We start from the raw sequence: 11,106 nt of genomic DNA, 5'->3' as shown, positions 1-11,106 counted from the left end.
ACTGTGAAGGAGCAGAGTCCTGTTAGAAAGAGATCATATGAATAATGGGACATTTGATCTTGTCAGGGGTCAGGAAAGTCTTCCCAAGGAAGTGATGCTTGAATTGAGACCAGGGGGTAGGAGTGAAAGTGTGGGGTTAACTAGGAAGAGGGAGGGTGTGGAGGTTAGCACGGGGAGAGCAGGTGGCCCAGGCAGCTGTTACTGCAATGGCAAAGGCTTTGCGGTGGGAGAGAGCACAGTCCATGCACTGAACTGGAAAAACTCAGCGTGACCACAACACAGCCCGGGGCAGAGGGGCACATGCAGGTGGGGCTTCAGAGAAGTTTGGGCATTAGAGGTTTTAAGCTGCTTCATGCAAGTGTTTTGGAGGAAAGCCGGAAAGGAAGCAAAGACTAGGAGGTTATTGCAGATGAGAGCCACTGCTCCTTGGTCTAAGTACCAAATATATAGAGATATATAGAATTCATAGGATATAAAGGGATCTCTAAGATAAAATGTATTTCAAACCTTCCAAGTATTAATTTACCTAGACTACTCCAAGTAGATAATTATTTGTAATTTTAAACCTCCACAGAACATTTTCCTAAAATTTACTGTGGGGCAGTTCTCTTATTACTGTTTCTTGGTTAATTAGGCAGTCTAGTTGGCCTGCCTTGGTCAACACAGGAACCGTTGTCAGGGAGATTGCAATGGGCCACCCAGGCAAGGGGAAATGTAATGAATTCAGTAAGTGCTTCCTAGTGTTCCCTTTAAGCAGGTCCCAGGCAGGATTTGTGAACTAGGGGAAATTGTTTCTAAGACCTTTCTGCCCCAGCCAGTGGCCACTTTCAGACCTCTAAGCCATGGTGGACCAAAGCTTCTCAACTGGATGTTTCTCTTGACCCCTTCCCTCTCTCATTTTTTTCTTCCCAAACTTCATGTTCCTACTGAAAACTTTTTCTGTCCTTTGCCCCATATCAATAACCTTTCCCTGTATCCCATTATACATAGTCTCTCTGACACTTTAAATTCATGTGAAGTGTATTGGAATGTTCTAATAATTATTTGGATGCCATGATCTCCTGTAAATTTTTAGGTTAAAAAAAAAAAAGCTTTATAAGTTCCCTCCCCTTTTCCCACCTCCCTGCCTTAAAACTATGCCTTTGTGTTAAGAATAGCTCTAGTAAATAGCAGTTCAAGTTCAAGGTGGGAAGAGAAGAACTGTTTTGTGTCTAGCTATGAGACAGATAATTTGGGGCAGATGGTAGGACAATGAGCTGCTCCTCTAATAGCAAAATTTGTAAAGCTGCTTTTTTTTACAGCTGAGCTTCCTTATTGCATATCTGGGCTCTTCAAAGGAGACATTATGACTGAAAGTCAAGTTTACTTAAAGGTACAGTTTCTTCCTCCTGAGGTCAGGCTCTTGTCAAAGACATTGGGACATTCCACTTTTGGGTACTGAGAGAAAAGTTTGCTACTCCACTTTCTCTGAAATAGAGTAATACTGAGTATCATTGCTCTGCAATACTGTCTTGGGCATCAGTTCCCAAATGGAATGTGGCATGGAACATAAGTCTTGCAGAGTTGCTCATGTGTGCAGCTGTGCATGGCATGATAATCCCCAGAGCAAACTTTGGGGTTGCCAAAAAGAGTTAGTCCTGTAGCACCCCAGTGGAACATACCTCACTCAGATTTCAAGATGCATCACCAGGGTCAGAACATTACGCCCTTCTCCTCATCACAGTGATCCTCCAATTCCTTGGAGGGCCCTAGTTTGAGGTAAATGGCCAGTTTTGGAGAGGAGGGCAGGGTCAGACTCAGGTAAAATGGTGAGGTTTACCAATGATTTCTCTAGATCGGGAGTCGGCAAACTATAACCCGCAGACCAAATCCAGCAGCAGCCTGGAGCTAGGAATGGCTTATACTTTTTAAAAGGTTGGAGGTGAAAACAAACAAACAAACAAAACAAAGAAGAACATGGCCTGCAAAGCCTAAAGTAGTTACTATCTAGCCCTTTACAGTAAAAGTTTGTCCCCCAGCTCCCAAGCCCACCATGTCCCTTTCTCTGCCCTCACTCCTCTGTAGCTCCTTTCTGACTCCTCATTAGAAGGAAGCCTGGCCCAGCTCTCAGCTCCAGGTGTACTTACTCAAGAGAACTAATCCTTCTGCCCAAAGGCAAACCCATTGACCTGGCTGCCTTTTTCCAGCTGGAGGGAGGACTGCAGTCTGCTTCTACTCCTCCTTTCCTCCTGCCCCCTTCCCCTGGCTTCCACCTCGTGCTATGGTCTGGAGCTACCCTTCCACAGGCTGTGGGTGCCCCAGTTCTCAACACCTGGGGGCAAGGGTTTCTGCCAGCCAGGAGCTTCTGGAGACTGAGGGTCTCATGCATCCCTCGCTAGAGTAGTGAAGAGGTCTGCTCCTTGAGACTTCCTCGGGTTCTAACACCTGTGGTCCTAAGAGAGGCCTCCCAGGACCTCCGGGCTGGCTTGTGACCCAGAATGCTCTCTGGCTGCAGCAGTTCTGTCACCACCCCCACCCCTGCCAGGCTCAGATCTGCTTGCTGTGTGGAGTAGTGGTTAAGGGTATGAACTCACCTGCCTAGATGAAAATCCAGCTCTGACATTTATAGCTAGGGAACCTCAGGCAAGTCACTTAACCAGCCTGTGATTTGGTTTCCTCATCTGTGGACAGGGGATGATAATAGTTCCTCCTTCATCTGGCTGTGGCGAGGATTAATGTTAATCTACATCAAATGGTTTTGAACAAAAGGCCTAACACGTGGTAAGTACTCAATAACACACTCGCTCTTACTACTATTTGATGTTCTGAGGTTAGCTGTGTCATGAGCTGGTCTTGACCCAGGTCTCTACTTCCTCTGGCTGTAGCTCAAAGTGACTTCTGCTCTCAAAGTTAGTCAGGCCACCCCCGGGGGGTAGGCAAGACTTCCAAACAGGTGAAATGTGTTTAAGAGGCTTCCCATAGCTCTTATTCTTTACACCTTTTATTATGCAGAATAATGACTAAAAATACCTTGCTTTTGAAAGGAGGTTGTGATCTACTTTCACAAACATTATTTCATTAGAGGCATGGGACAGCCCTGTGAAATAGCTGGCACGTGGTCGTCACCCACAGACGCTGACTGAGTGATGGAGATGGGCTGTGAGCCTGCCGGTTAGCAGGATGATGTGGTGTGGCCATGCAGAACTGGCCACTTTGGAGCAATCTTGTTAATGTGCTCCCTACTTTATTCATGAGGAAGCTGAGTTTCTGAGCTGCTTGTTGCTTTGTCTAAGATGACACACAACTCGGATAGAGCTGCATCTAGAACCCAGTTCCTCTGACCTCTACACTAGCCCCGTGGTTGTTATACCTATCACTAAATGTGTCTAAAATCAAGTTCATTTTATTTGATTCAGTGATAACCTGGGTACTGGCATACACAGTCTTTCCTTTGTGTTGCTCAAGGAAGATCACATCAAAAGCTGTAGAAAGGGAGGGAGGTCCTGTGCCCCATGAGGAGTTCTCTGAGTCTCTGCAAAGGACAGTGACTTTCAAGAGTGTCGGAAGGAAGTGAGCACAGGTGCTCAGTGACTTCCCCTCTCTTATTGGAGGGGACTTGCCACGGGACACATAATTTCTCTCACCATTTGCCCCTGGGAGAGCAGTTTCCCCTGTGGGGAAGGGCTGTGACTATTCAGTTCTGTCTGTGGCTGGGTGGGATAAGTTTAGGGGAAGGCAAGTATTAGGAAGCCCATTTAGTTGTATATCTAAGCTTTGATCTCCAAAAAGTAGAAAAATAAAAGATCAAGAACTAAAATAAAGACATTTAACCAAATTTGAACACAATCTACCAAATGCGTTCCACAGAATCCTAGCTTTGCAAGATTTTGAAAGGTATGTCTTTAAAAAGGGGGTTAAAAGGGTTTATAAGATTTTCATACTGCAAGGTTTCTCAGTCTTTAACATGCTAATGAACATTGCAAATCTCTAGAAGGTGGATTTAACATGTGAGATTTCCCAGACTTCTTTAATGTTGAAGCTTTTACTCCCCAAAGTGCAGGCTATGTGCCCATGATGAGTGGAACACAATTTAAGAAATCTTAACGTAAGGGCATTTGGCGTATTCTTATAAAGTGAAGTCTGCTCACTTTCCAGTGGCCATGATAAGGGCGTGTGTGTGTGTGTGTGTGTGTGTGTGTAGTGTTCAGAACTGCAGAGCCAGCCACAGACGTGAGAATGTGCACAGTTAATTTCTGTAAGAATTGTAGTCCCATCAGAGAAGAATAAAATACAAACAATTCAGAATAAAATGAAATAGTTTATAAATTGGTTGAATTCCGCTATGTGTGTCAGCCATCTAGCAGTAGGGGTACAAATACCAATCACTTGGAAGAAGTCGGTTCAGCCAGAATCTGTGAGCAGGAACGGTGGCAAGACCACTACCCACCTGAAGGCAAGAATTTGGGGTTCCCATTGGCGGCATTAAGGAGGGTTCAGTATGTCTTATCAGCTGTGAGAAATGCTACTTCGAAGTCTGCATCTCCAGCCAGACCTCTCAGGACAATTCGCCACTTACCCTAACTCACCTGGGCCAGTAGAATTTTTTATTTAAAGCATGTTTCTTTTAGCCTCAGTAAAGCATAAAGTTAAATAAAGAGATAAGTATATCAATACTTACTTAAAGCTTATGTACTTAAACTTTTTAAGTCTACTAAAGTAAATTTTTTATTCTATGCTTAGAAATAACTTGTGCATATTTGTATTTGATGTTTTAAACATTTGTAATGTTTAAGACAATTTGACGTTTTAGAATGCCTGACAGGTTGTCCTTGTGATGCCGATTTAAACCATCTATGTGAACTCTGTAATTGATTTAGATTTGTGATTTCCAGTGAAAAGATATGAGAATTTTATTAAATCTGTGTTTTTGTTATATTCAAAAGAACTTAAGATTCATCATATTTTATAATTAGTTTATCATATTTATGAGCATTACTTGTGATTCTTTTGTTTGTTGAGCAATGAAGTATTTTATCATTTATTTTATTTTATTTATTTATATTTTTTGTCTGCATTGGGTCTTTGTTGCCGCGCGCCGGCTTTCTCTAGGTACCGCGAACCGGGGCTACTCTTTGTTGCAGTGCGCGGGCTTCTCATTGTGGTGGCTTCTTTTGTGGCTCACGGGCTCTAGAGCGCAGGCTCAGTAGTTGTGGTGCACGGGCTTAGTTGCTCCGCGGCATGTAGGATCTTCCCGGACCAGGGATCGAATCCATGTCCCCTGCATTGGCAGGTGGATTCTTAACCACTGCGCCACCAGGGCAGTCCAATGAAGTATTTCAAAAAGAAGATTGAGTACATTAAATGTATAAATGAAGTTTAAGAATTCAAAGGAATTTAATTAACCAGATTGTAAGCATTCACTTAAAAGAGAGACTTAGATATGGAGCTTGAAAGCTTAAAGGAAAACTAGGTTTTCAAATTTGTAATAAATAAAACTGAATTACACCATGTTGCCTTCTTTGCCCACAAAACCTGTCTTCGAGAACATGCCACACCCAAACTGCCACGTGGGAGCCCTGGAGGTGGTGAGAGGTAGGGAGTGAGTGGGGCAAAGGTCTTCCTCGTGTAATCATTTCTTCCTTGTGTAGATGCACTAATAGCTCAGAGTGCAAGTGACTGAATGCAGCTGGTTTATTATAACCACTGCATTCAATAAGCATTTTTTGAGATTCTGGTCTAGCAGATGTGGGTCGTATAAATGAGATTAAGATGCGGTTCCTCCCCTGAAGCAGTTTCTCCTTTTTTCCACTTTGCATTTCTCTCCTCTGTTCATGGAAGGACTTTGCAGCAACAAACACTTGCACTTTCTTGACTTGGCCTGCTTTGTTGCACTCAGTGGAAAAGCAGACAAGGCTCTCAGACAGCCTTGAGTGCAAATTCTTGTTTTGCCATTTGCCACGTGAACATAGATAAGCTATTTGGTCTTGTTACTTTAGTTTCCTCATGAATCAAACTGAGATAACAGTATTATTTACCTCTACAGGTTTTCGAGAAAATTAGGGACAGCAAAGATAAAAGTGCTTGGTAACAAGAAATAAGCTTCAACAACTGGTAGCCATTAATATGACCTATGGTTTCTTTCCGTCAATGTCCTTGCACAGATAGAATGTCACCTTATATCCACCCGTGATAAAATATGTTTAGGCTTCTGAGCCCATCAAGAGCAGGGGAGACATTTGGGGCAGGAGACAGCTGAAGGGAATAGAGAACTCTTCTTTACCTACACTCACTCTCTAGCCACTTGTATCCAGAACTGTGATTTCAAATATCCTTACTTAACTGATGAGTCCCAACGTTATATTTTCAGCTCCGATACCTCCTCTGAACACCAGATATGCATATCTGGCTCTGCATTTGACATCTTCACGGGGATGTCTGATTGTCACATCAAACTCTAAAACAAAACTCTTGATTTTTCCCTCATAAACTTTCTCCTCTCCCAGACTCTCCCATCTTGATAAATGGACAGTCCATTCTTCTACTTGCTTGGTCTAAAATCTCAGAATCATCTTTGAGTCTTGTGTTTCTCTCGCATGTCACAAATATATTTCCTGATCCTTGTTTAAAATGTACACAGAGTTTAGCTTCTTTTAACCAGCTCTTGCCACCATCCTCCATGCTGCCAACCTCTCATTGGGATTTCTGCACTAGCCCCTAACTGGTTGTCCCCTTTCCACTGTTGCACAATTGCACTTAACACTCTGCATAGTAAAACAGAAGTCGCGTCAAGTCATTTCTCCACTCGAAACCTTTCAATGGCTTTCTATCTCATGAAAAGAAAAAGGCCTTCACATGTGGTCCCTGGCTCCCTCTCCCGCCACGCCTTGGCTGACTTTGTGCCTGTCAACTGGCATCATTTTTATTCCTCGAATACAGCACGCTTGCTTTGGCCTCTGTTCTTATGTATTTGACATTCCCTCTGCCTTCTTCTATTTGCCACTCATCCCCCAACTTCATTTCGTTTCCTGCTCACAGGTCACCTTAACTGAGCAGCCTCTTCTAAAAGCCCCATCTAAACTAACATATGCTCCCAACCCTCTCCCCACCTTATTTTACTTAAGCTTGCTACCTGTTATTTACCTGACTTACTAGCAGCTAGGTATGGTCATATGCCCAAGTTCTGGCCAGTTAAGTACGAGTAGAAGTGATAAGAACAACTGCCAGGACGAGTCCTGAAAGAGAAGACATAAGTCCTCTATTTCTCCTTCTTTCTGGCCCAGTGGCTGGAATTTGAATGTGATTGCCGGAGCTAGAAAAGGCACCTTAGACCACTAGGTAGGAGATAACGTGTTGAGCTAGTAGAACAATCTGGGTCCTTGATACCTTATGCGTTCTGGAATGCTTACATTTGAATGGCCATGTTAGAGAATAAGCTTTTATTTTGTTTAAGCCATTTTTTATATTGCCTTTGTTACAGAAGTCAAACGATAGCCTAATGCAGACATATTTTTTGAAAGTCTGTCTGTCCTCCTAACCCCCACCTGACTGGATTAGACCATAAATTCCGTGCAAGTAGGGACTGTGTTTGGTTTACTGTAAACAGCTTCTTGAACAGTGCCTGGTATGCTAAGCATTCAGGAAAAGTTTGTTGAATGAATGAACAGCAAAACCATCAACATAATGTGAGGCCTTGAGCACTGCCTGAGGAAGACCATGGCTGGTCAGTATAAGTAAGTGATTGGTACAGCAGTACGCTCTGTGTGGCTGGTTTTCTATTCTGACTAATCACAAAGGCAGGATACAACCTGCTATTTCCATTATCTGAGAGGCATAAATACTTGCAAGATGGTTGTGTGTTGCTTTTGTAATTTAAATGAAGACTCCCAAGTAAAGTTCATTGTTGTAATGAAATCGGGTCACAGAGTCATGGAAAACTGTGACAAGGTTCACGCTGATGAGGAAAGGTCACACATCGCATGCTAAGCACAGATGGAGAAAAGGAGCTTGTGTGCTGAGATCTTGAGATGTGTGGCTGAGATGTGTATCAGTGTGGGTGGCAAAAGCTGATAGCTGGAAGAACCACAGACAAAGAATTGCACAAACGGAGTCAAAATGAAACAGAAACATGTCACAGGGTGCTAGCAAGAAGCTTGGGGGTAAATGCTGCAGACATAAAGCCACTGATTTCATGGGTGAGTAACAATACGAAAAAGAGTTACAGTGCCAAGATAATATTTTTGGTATCAAATACCATTTTCATGCTATTAAGTTTGTTTTGAATATTTTAATTACATAGATCAGCTAATATATACAACTTAAAACATCACGGTGACTTTAAAAACATAGTAATGAGATCCTGAGGTCTGGGATTAAACCACCTTAATTTTAAAGTCTTCTATTTCCTGAGTGATAAAATTTGCAAAGGTATAGGCTATCTTGCCATACCACATAACCTGGGTGTAATATTACTGAAATAAAACAAGTCAAGATTTGTTTAGTCATTTTATAATACACATGTAACTTCTGGTAACAGTTACTGGTAAGAAGTTTCTCTTCCTTGAGAAGTTAGCTAGAAAGTTCAAGAGAACTTTCTTCATAATGCGCCTCTTTGCTTTAAAATTTCTTAGTAACAGTAATTTCTCCTTTCTAGAAACATATTAACATTTATATTCAAAACATAAGGACGGCTTTTAGATTAGGACAAAGTACTGGAAATTGGTTGTTACCTCACTCTTGTGCCTAATTATTGCTTGCATTTTGGTGAGGCCTCTGATCTGGTATACTGGATGTGTTGGAATGACTAGTGGGTGGAGTAACAATACATGTGACCTTTGTATGGTGGCTCTTTTATCTGAGTATTTCATGTTGAAGCCACAATGTCATATCAGATAGGCTCTGGAATATAGAAATCCAAGTGATCAAAATATGGCCTCCTTTAAAACCCCTTCGCTGAGAGAATCAAGGCTTTTCCACATTTCGTACTGTTTTTGTCCGAAGGGTGCTTCAAGTCTGTCTTCAGTGAACATAGCGGAGGAAGTTCACTTTACTGGAACAAGCTTATGGCACAGGTCCCCTTAGGTGACTTTTATTATGATATTCAAACGAAGTCAATTATGCACAGAAATACCTTGTAAACAAATGCATCGATTATTATTATCATTGTGATAATAACGATTTAGGAATTTCTGTTAGGAAAGGAGGGAGCTTGGGGTAGGGTATAAGAATTTCAGGCTAGAAGCCCGGGACCCCATGAAACTGAGGGAGGGAATGAGGTCATTTTGAAGGAAGATAAGTCTGGGGTCCCAGGTTTGGAGATGACCCTATTAAGTAACGGTGTAGTTGGGAAGTCGTCATTCACTGGATGAGTGGTTTGATTTTATAGTAGCTGCTCCCTGGACGGGACCCACGCACAGTGGTGGCACAATGAAACTTCATAAACAAGCTAGGCCAGTAGATGTGTTTCATTGGGTGGCTCAGATAACGAACCCTAGCTGTACTGAGATAGCTTACTAATTGAAGAGAGGATTATGCTTAGTGACATACATACGTATGTCACTAAAAATATTGAAAAATAAAAGAAGAAAGATATATTCTCAGTGCTTCTGGAAAGCATCTTTGCAAAGGTACTAGTTCTCCAGTAAATAAGCCTAAGCTTTAGAATCTTACTGAAATGCAAAACTAGCTCTCTTTGTGCTGTTTCCCTGTACACTCAACACAAGTGTTTTGGAAACCTGCAGTTATCTGAATTCCCATCAGGTGACATTGTTTAATCTAACATTCCCTCTTTCATATATGAAAATAGCTCTAAGGACAAACCACCGAGATGCTTTGAACTCTCTTTCTGGTGGTTCAGAGGGAGTTTCCAATCTCACTCCCTTTCCTCTGATGGTTTTCCTGCCCCTCCTGCCCCGCCCCTCCCCCAAAGGTCTGGAAAGGCCTTCAGCTGCTCCTCCCCACCCCCCTCCAAGAGCTCATCAGGGGCAAGAGCCTTTGACCTTGGCCAAAAAAAGCACCTGTCTCATCACTGAGCTTATTAGGCCACCAGGAGTCCAGACGTGTAAAAGTTACTTCTAATGAGCTTTTTTTTTGGTGTGAAAATTTAGGTGTCTGATATTGAGAGGAAAAGGCTCTTGCTTCAAAATAATGACTACACCAATTTCCAAATATTGTTATGAAAGTACGAAAGTAAGAAAGCAGAACCCCTTACCTAAAATGGCTGCAAAAATTGTTATTTTACTTTGAAGACAGCAATAACTGAAAATAACAACAAAAAGGTTTCTCTGAGGCCAAATCTTAAAATTAAAAGGGTAAGCTGCTTTCTTTACCCTAGGCTTATACAAAGGTCTGAGTAGGCTCCAAGACCTGCTTTTTGAGGACCTTGGATGAACACATTTGTTTTAAAAACTGTGAGGTACCTCCCTTTTTAAAAACAACCCGCTGCACTCATCATATTGTCACATTATCACTCATCTAAGTTGTACTCTATAAACCGCCTTGATGTGCTTACACACATGCAAGAAGTATACAAAGTGGATATACTTCTACTGTCTTTGCTGCCGTTGAGGTATATATGTTTAGTAAACATTTAGTTACATTATTTTATTTTTGTGAAATGCGAACTGATCGACCAAACCTTTCAAACAGACCCACCAGACGATAAATACCACCATATGTTTAATTCACAGTACATTTGGGCATAAACACTTCAATTACAGCTTTGTGTTTAGTATCAAAACCCTTTTCTTGTGTTACTCTGTTTTCTCCACATATCCCGTGCTCTGGATTACATTTTGAATATCGCTTATTACAGATAAAGCACCTTTCCAGGTACGCTTCTGAGAAACATATGTATTTACGCACACAAAGGTGCGTGCAGATCTTTTCACAAACAAACGTCCATATGATGCCTGCGCCGCGCTCCCCTCACATGCTCACCGCGTGCGTGTGGCCCACAGGCCGCGCCGCGCAGCCCGGGTGCCCGCGGGGCCAGGCCGTCCCCGAACACGCGGGAGCCCCGCCGGCCTACCCATAAAAGCTAACCGGCGTTTCCCCACCCGAGGCGGCACAAGCCTTCCGGCCCCCACCCGGCCCGGGGCCGCGCAGCCAACACCCAGGATGCCCCGCACC

Source organism: Neophocaena asiaeorientalis, unplaced genomic scaffold (assembly GCF_003031525.2).
Source record: "Neophocaena asiaeorientalis asiaeorientalis breed wild unplaced genomic scaffold, Neophocaena_asiaeorientalis_V1.1 scaffold188, whole genome shotgun sequence".
NCBI classification, from domain to species: Eukaryota; Metazoa; Chordata; class Mammalia; order Artiodactyla; family Phocoenidae; genus Neophocaena; species Neophocaena asiaeorientalis.
The sequence above is the reverse complement of the archived record's forward strand: the minus strand, read 5'-3'. Positions refer to the sequence as shown.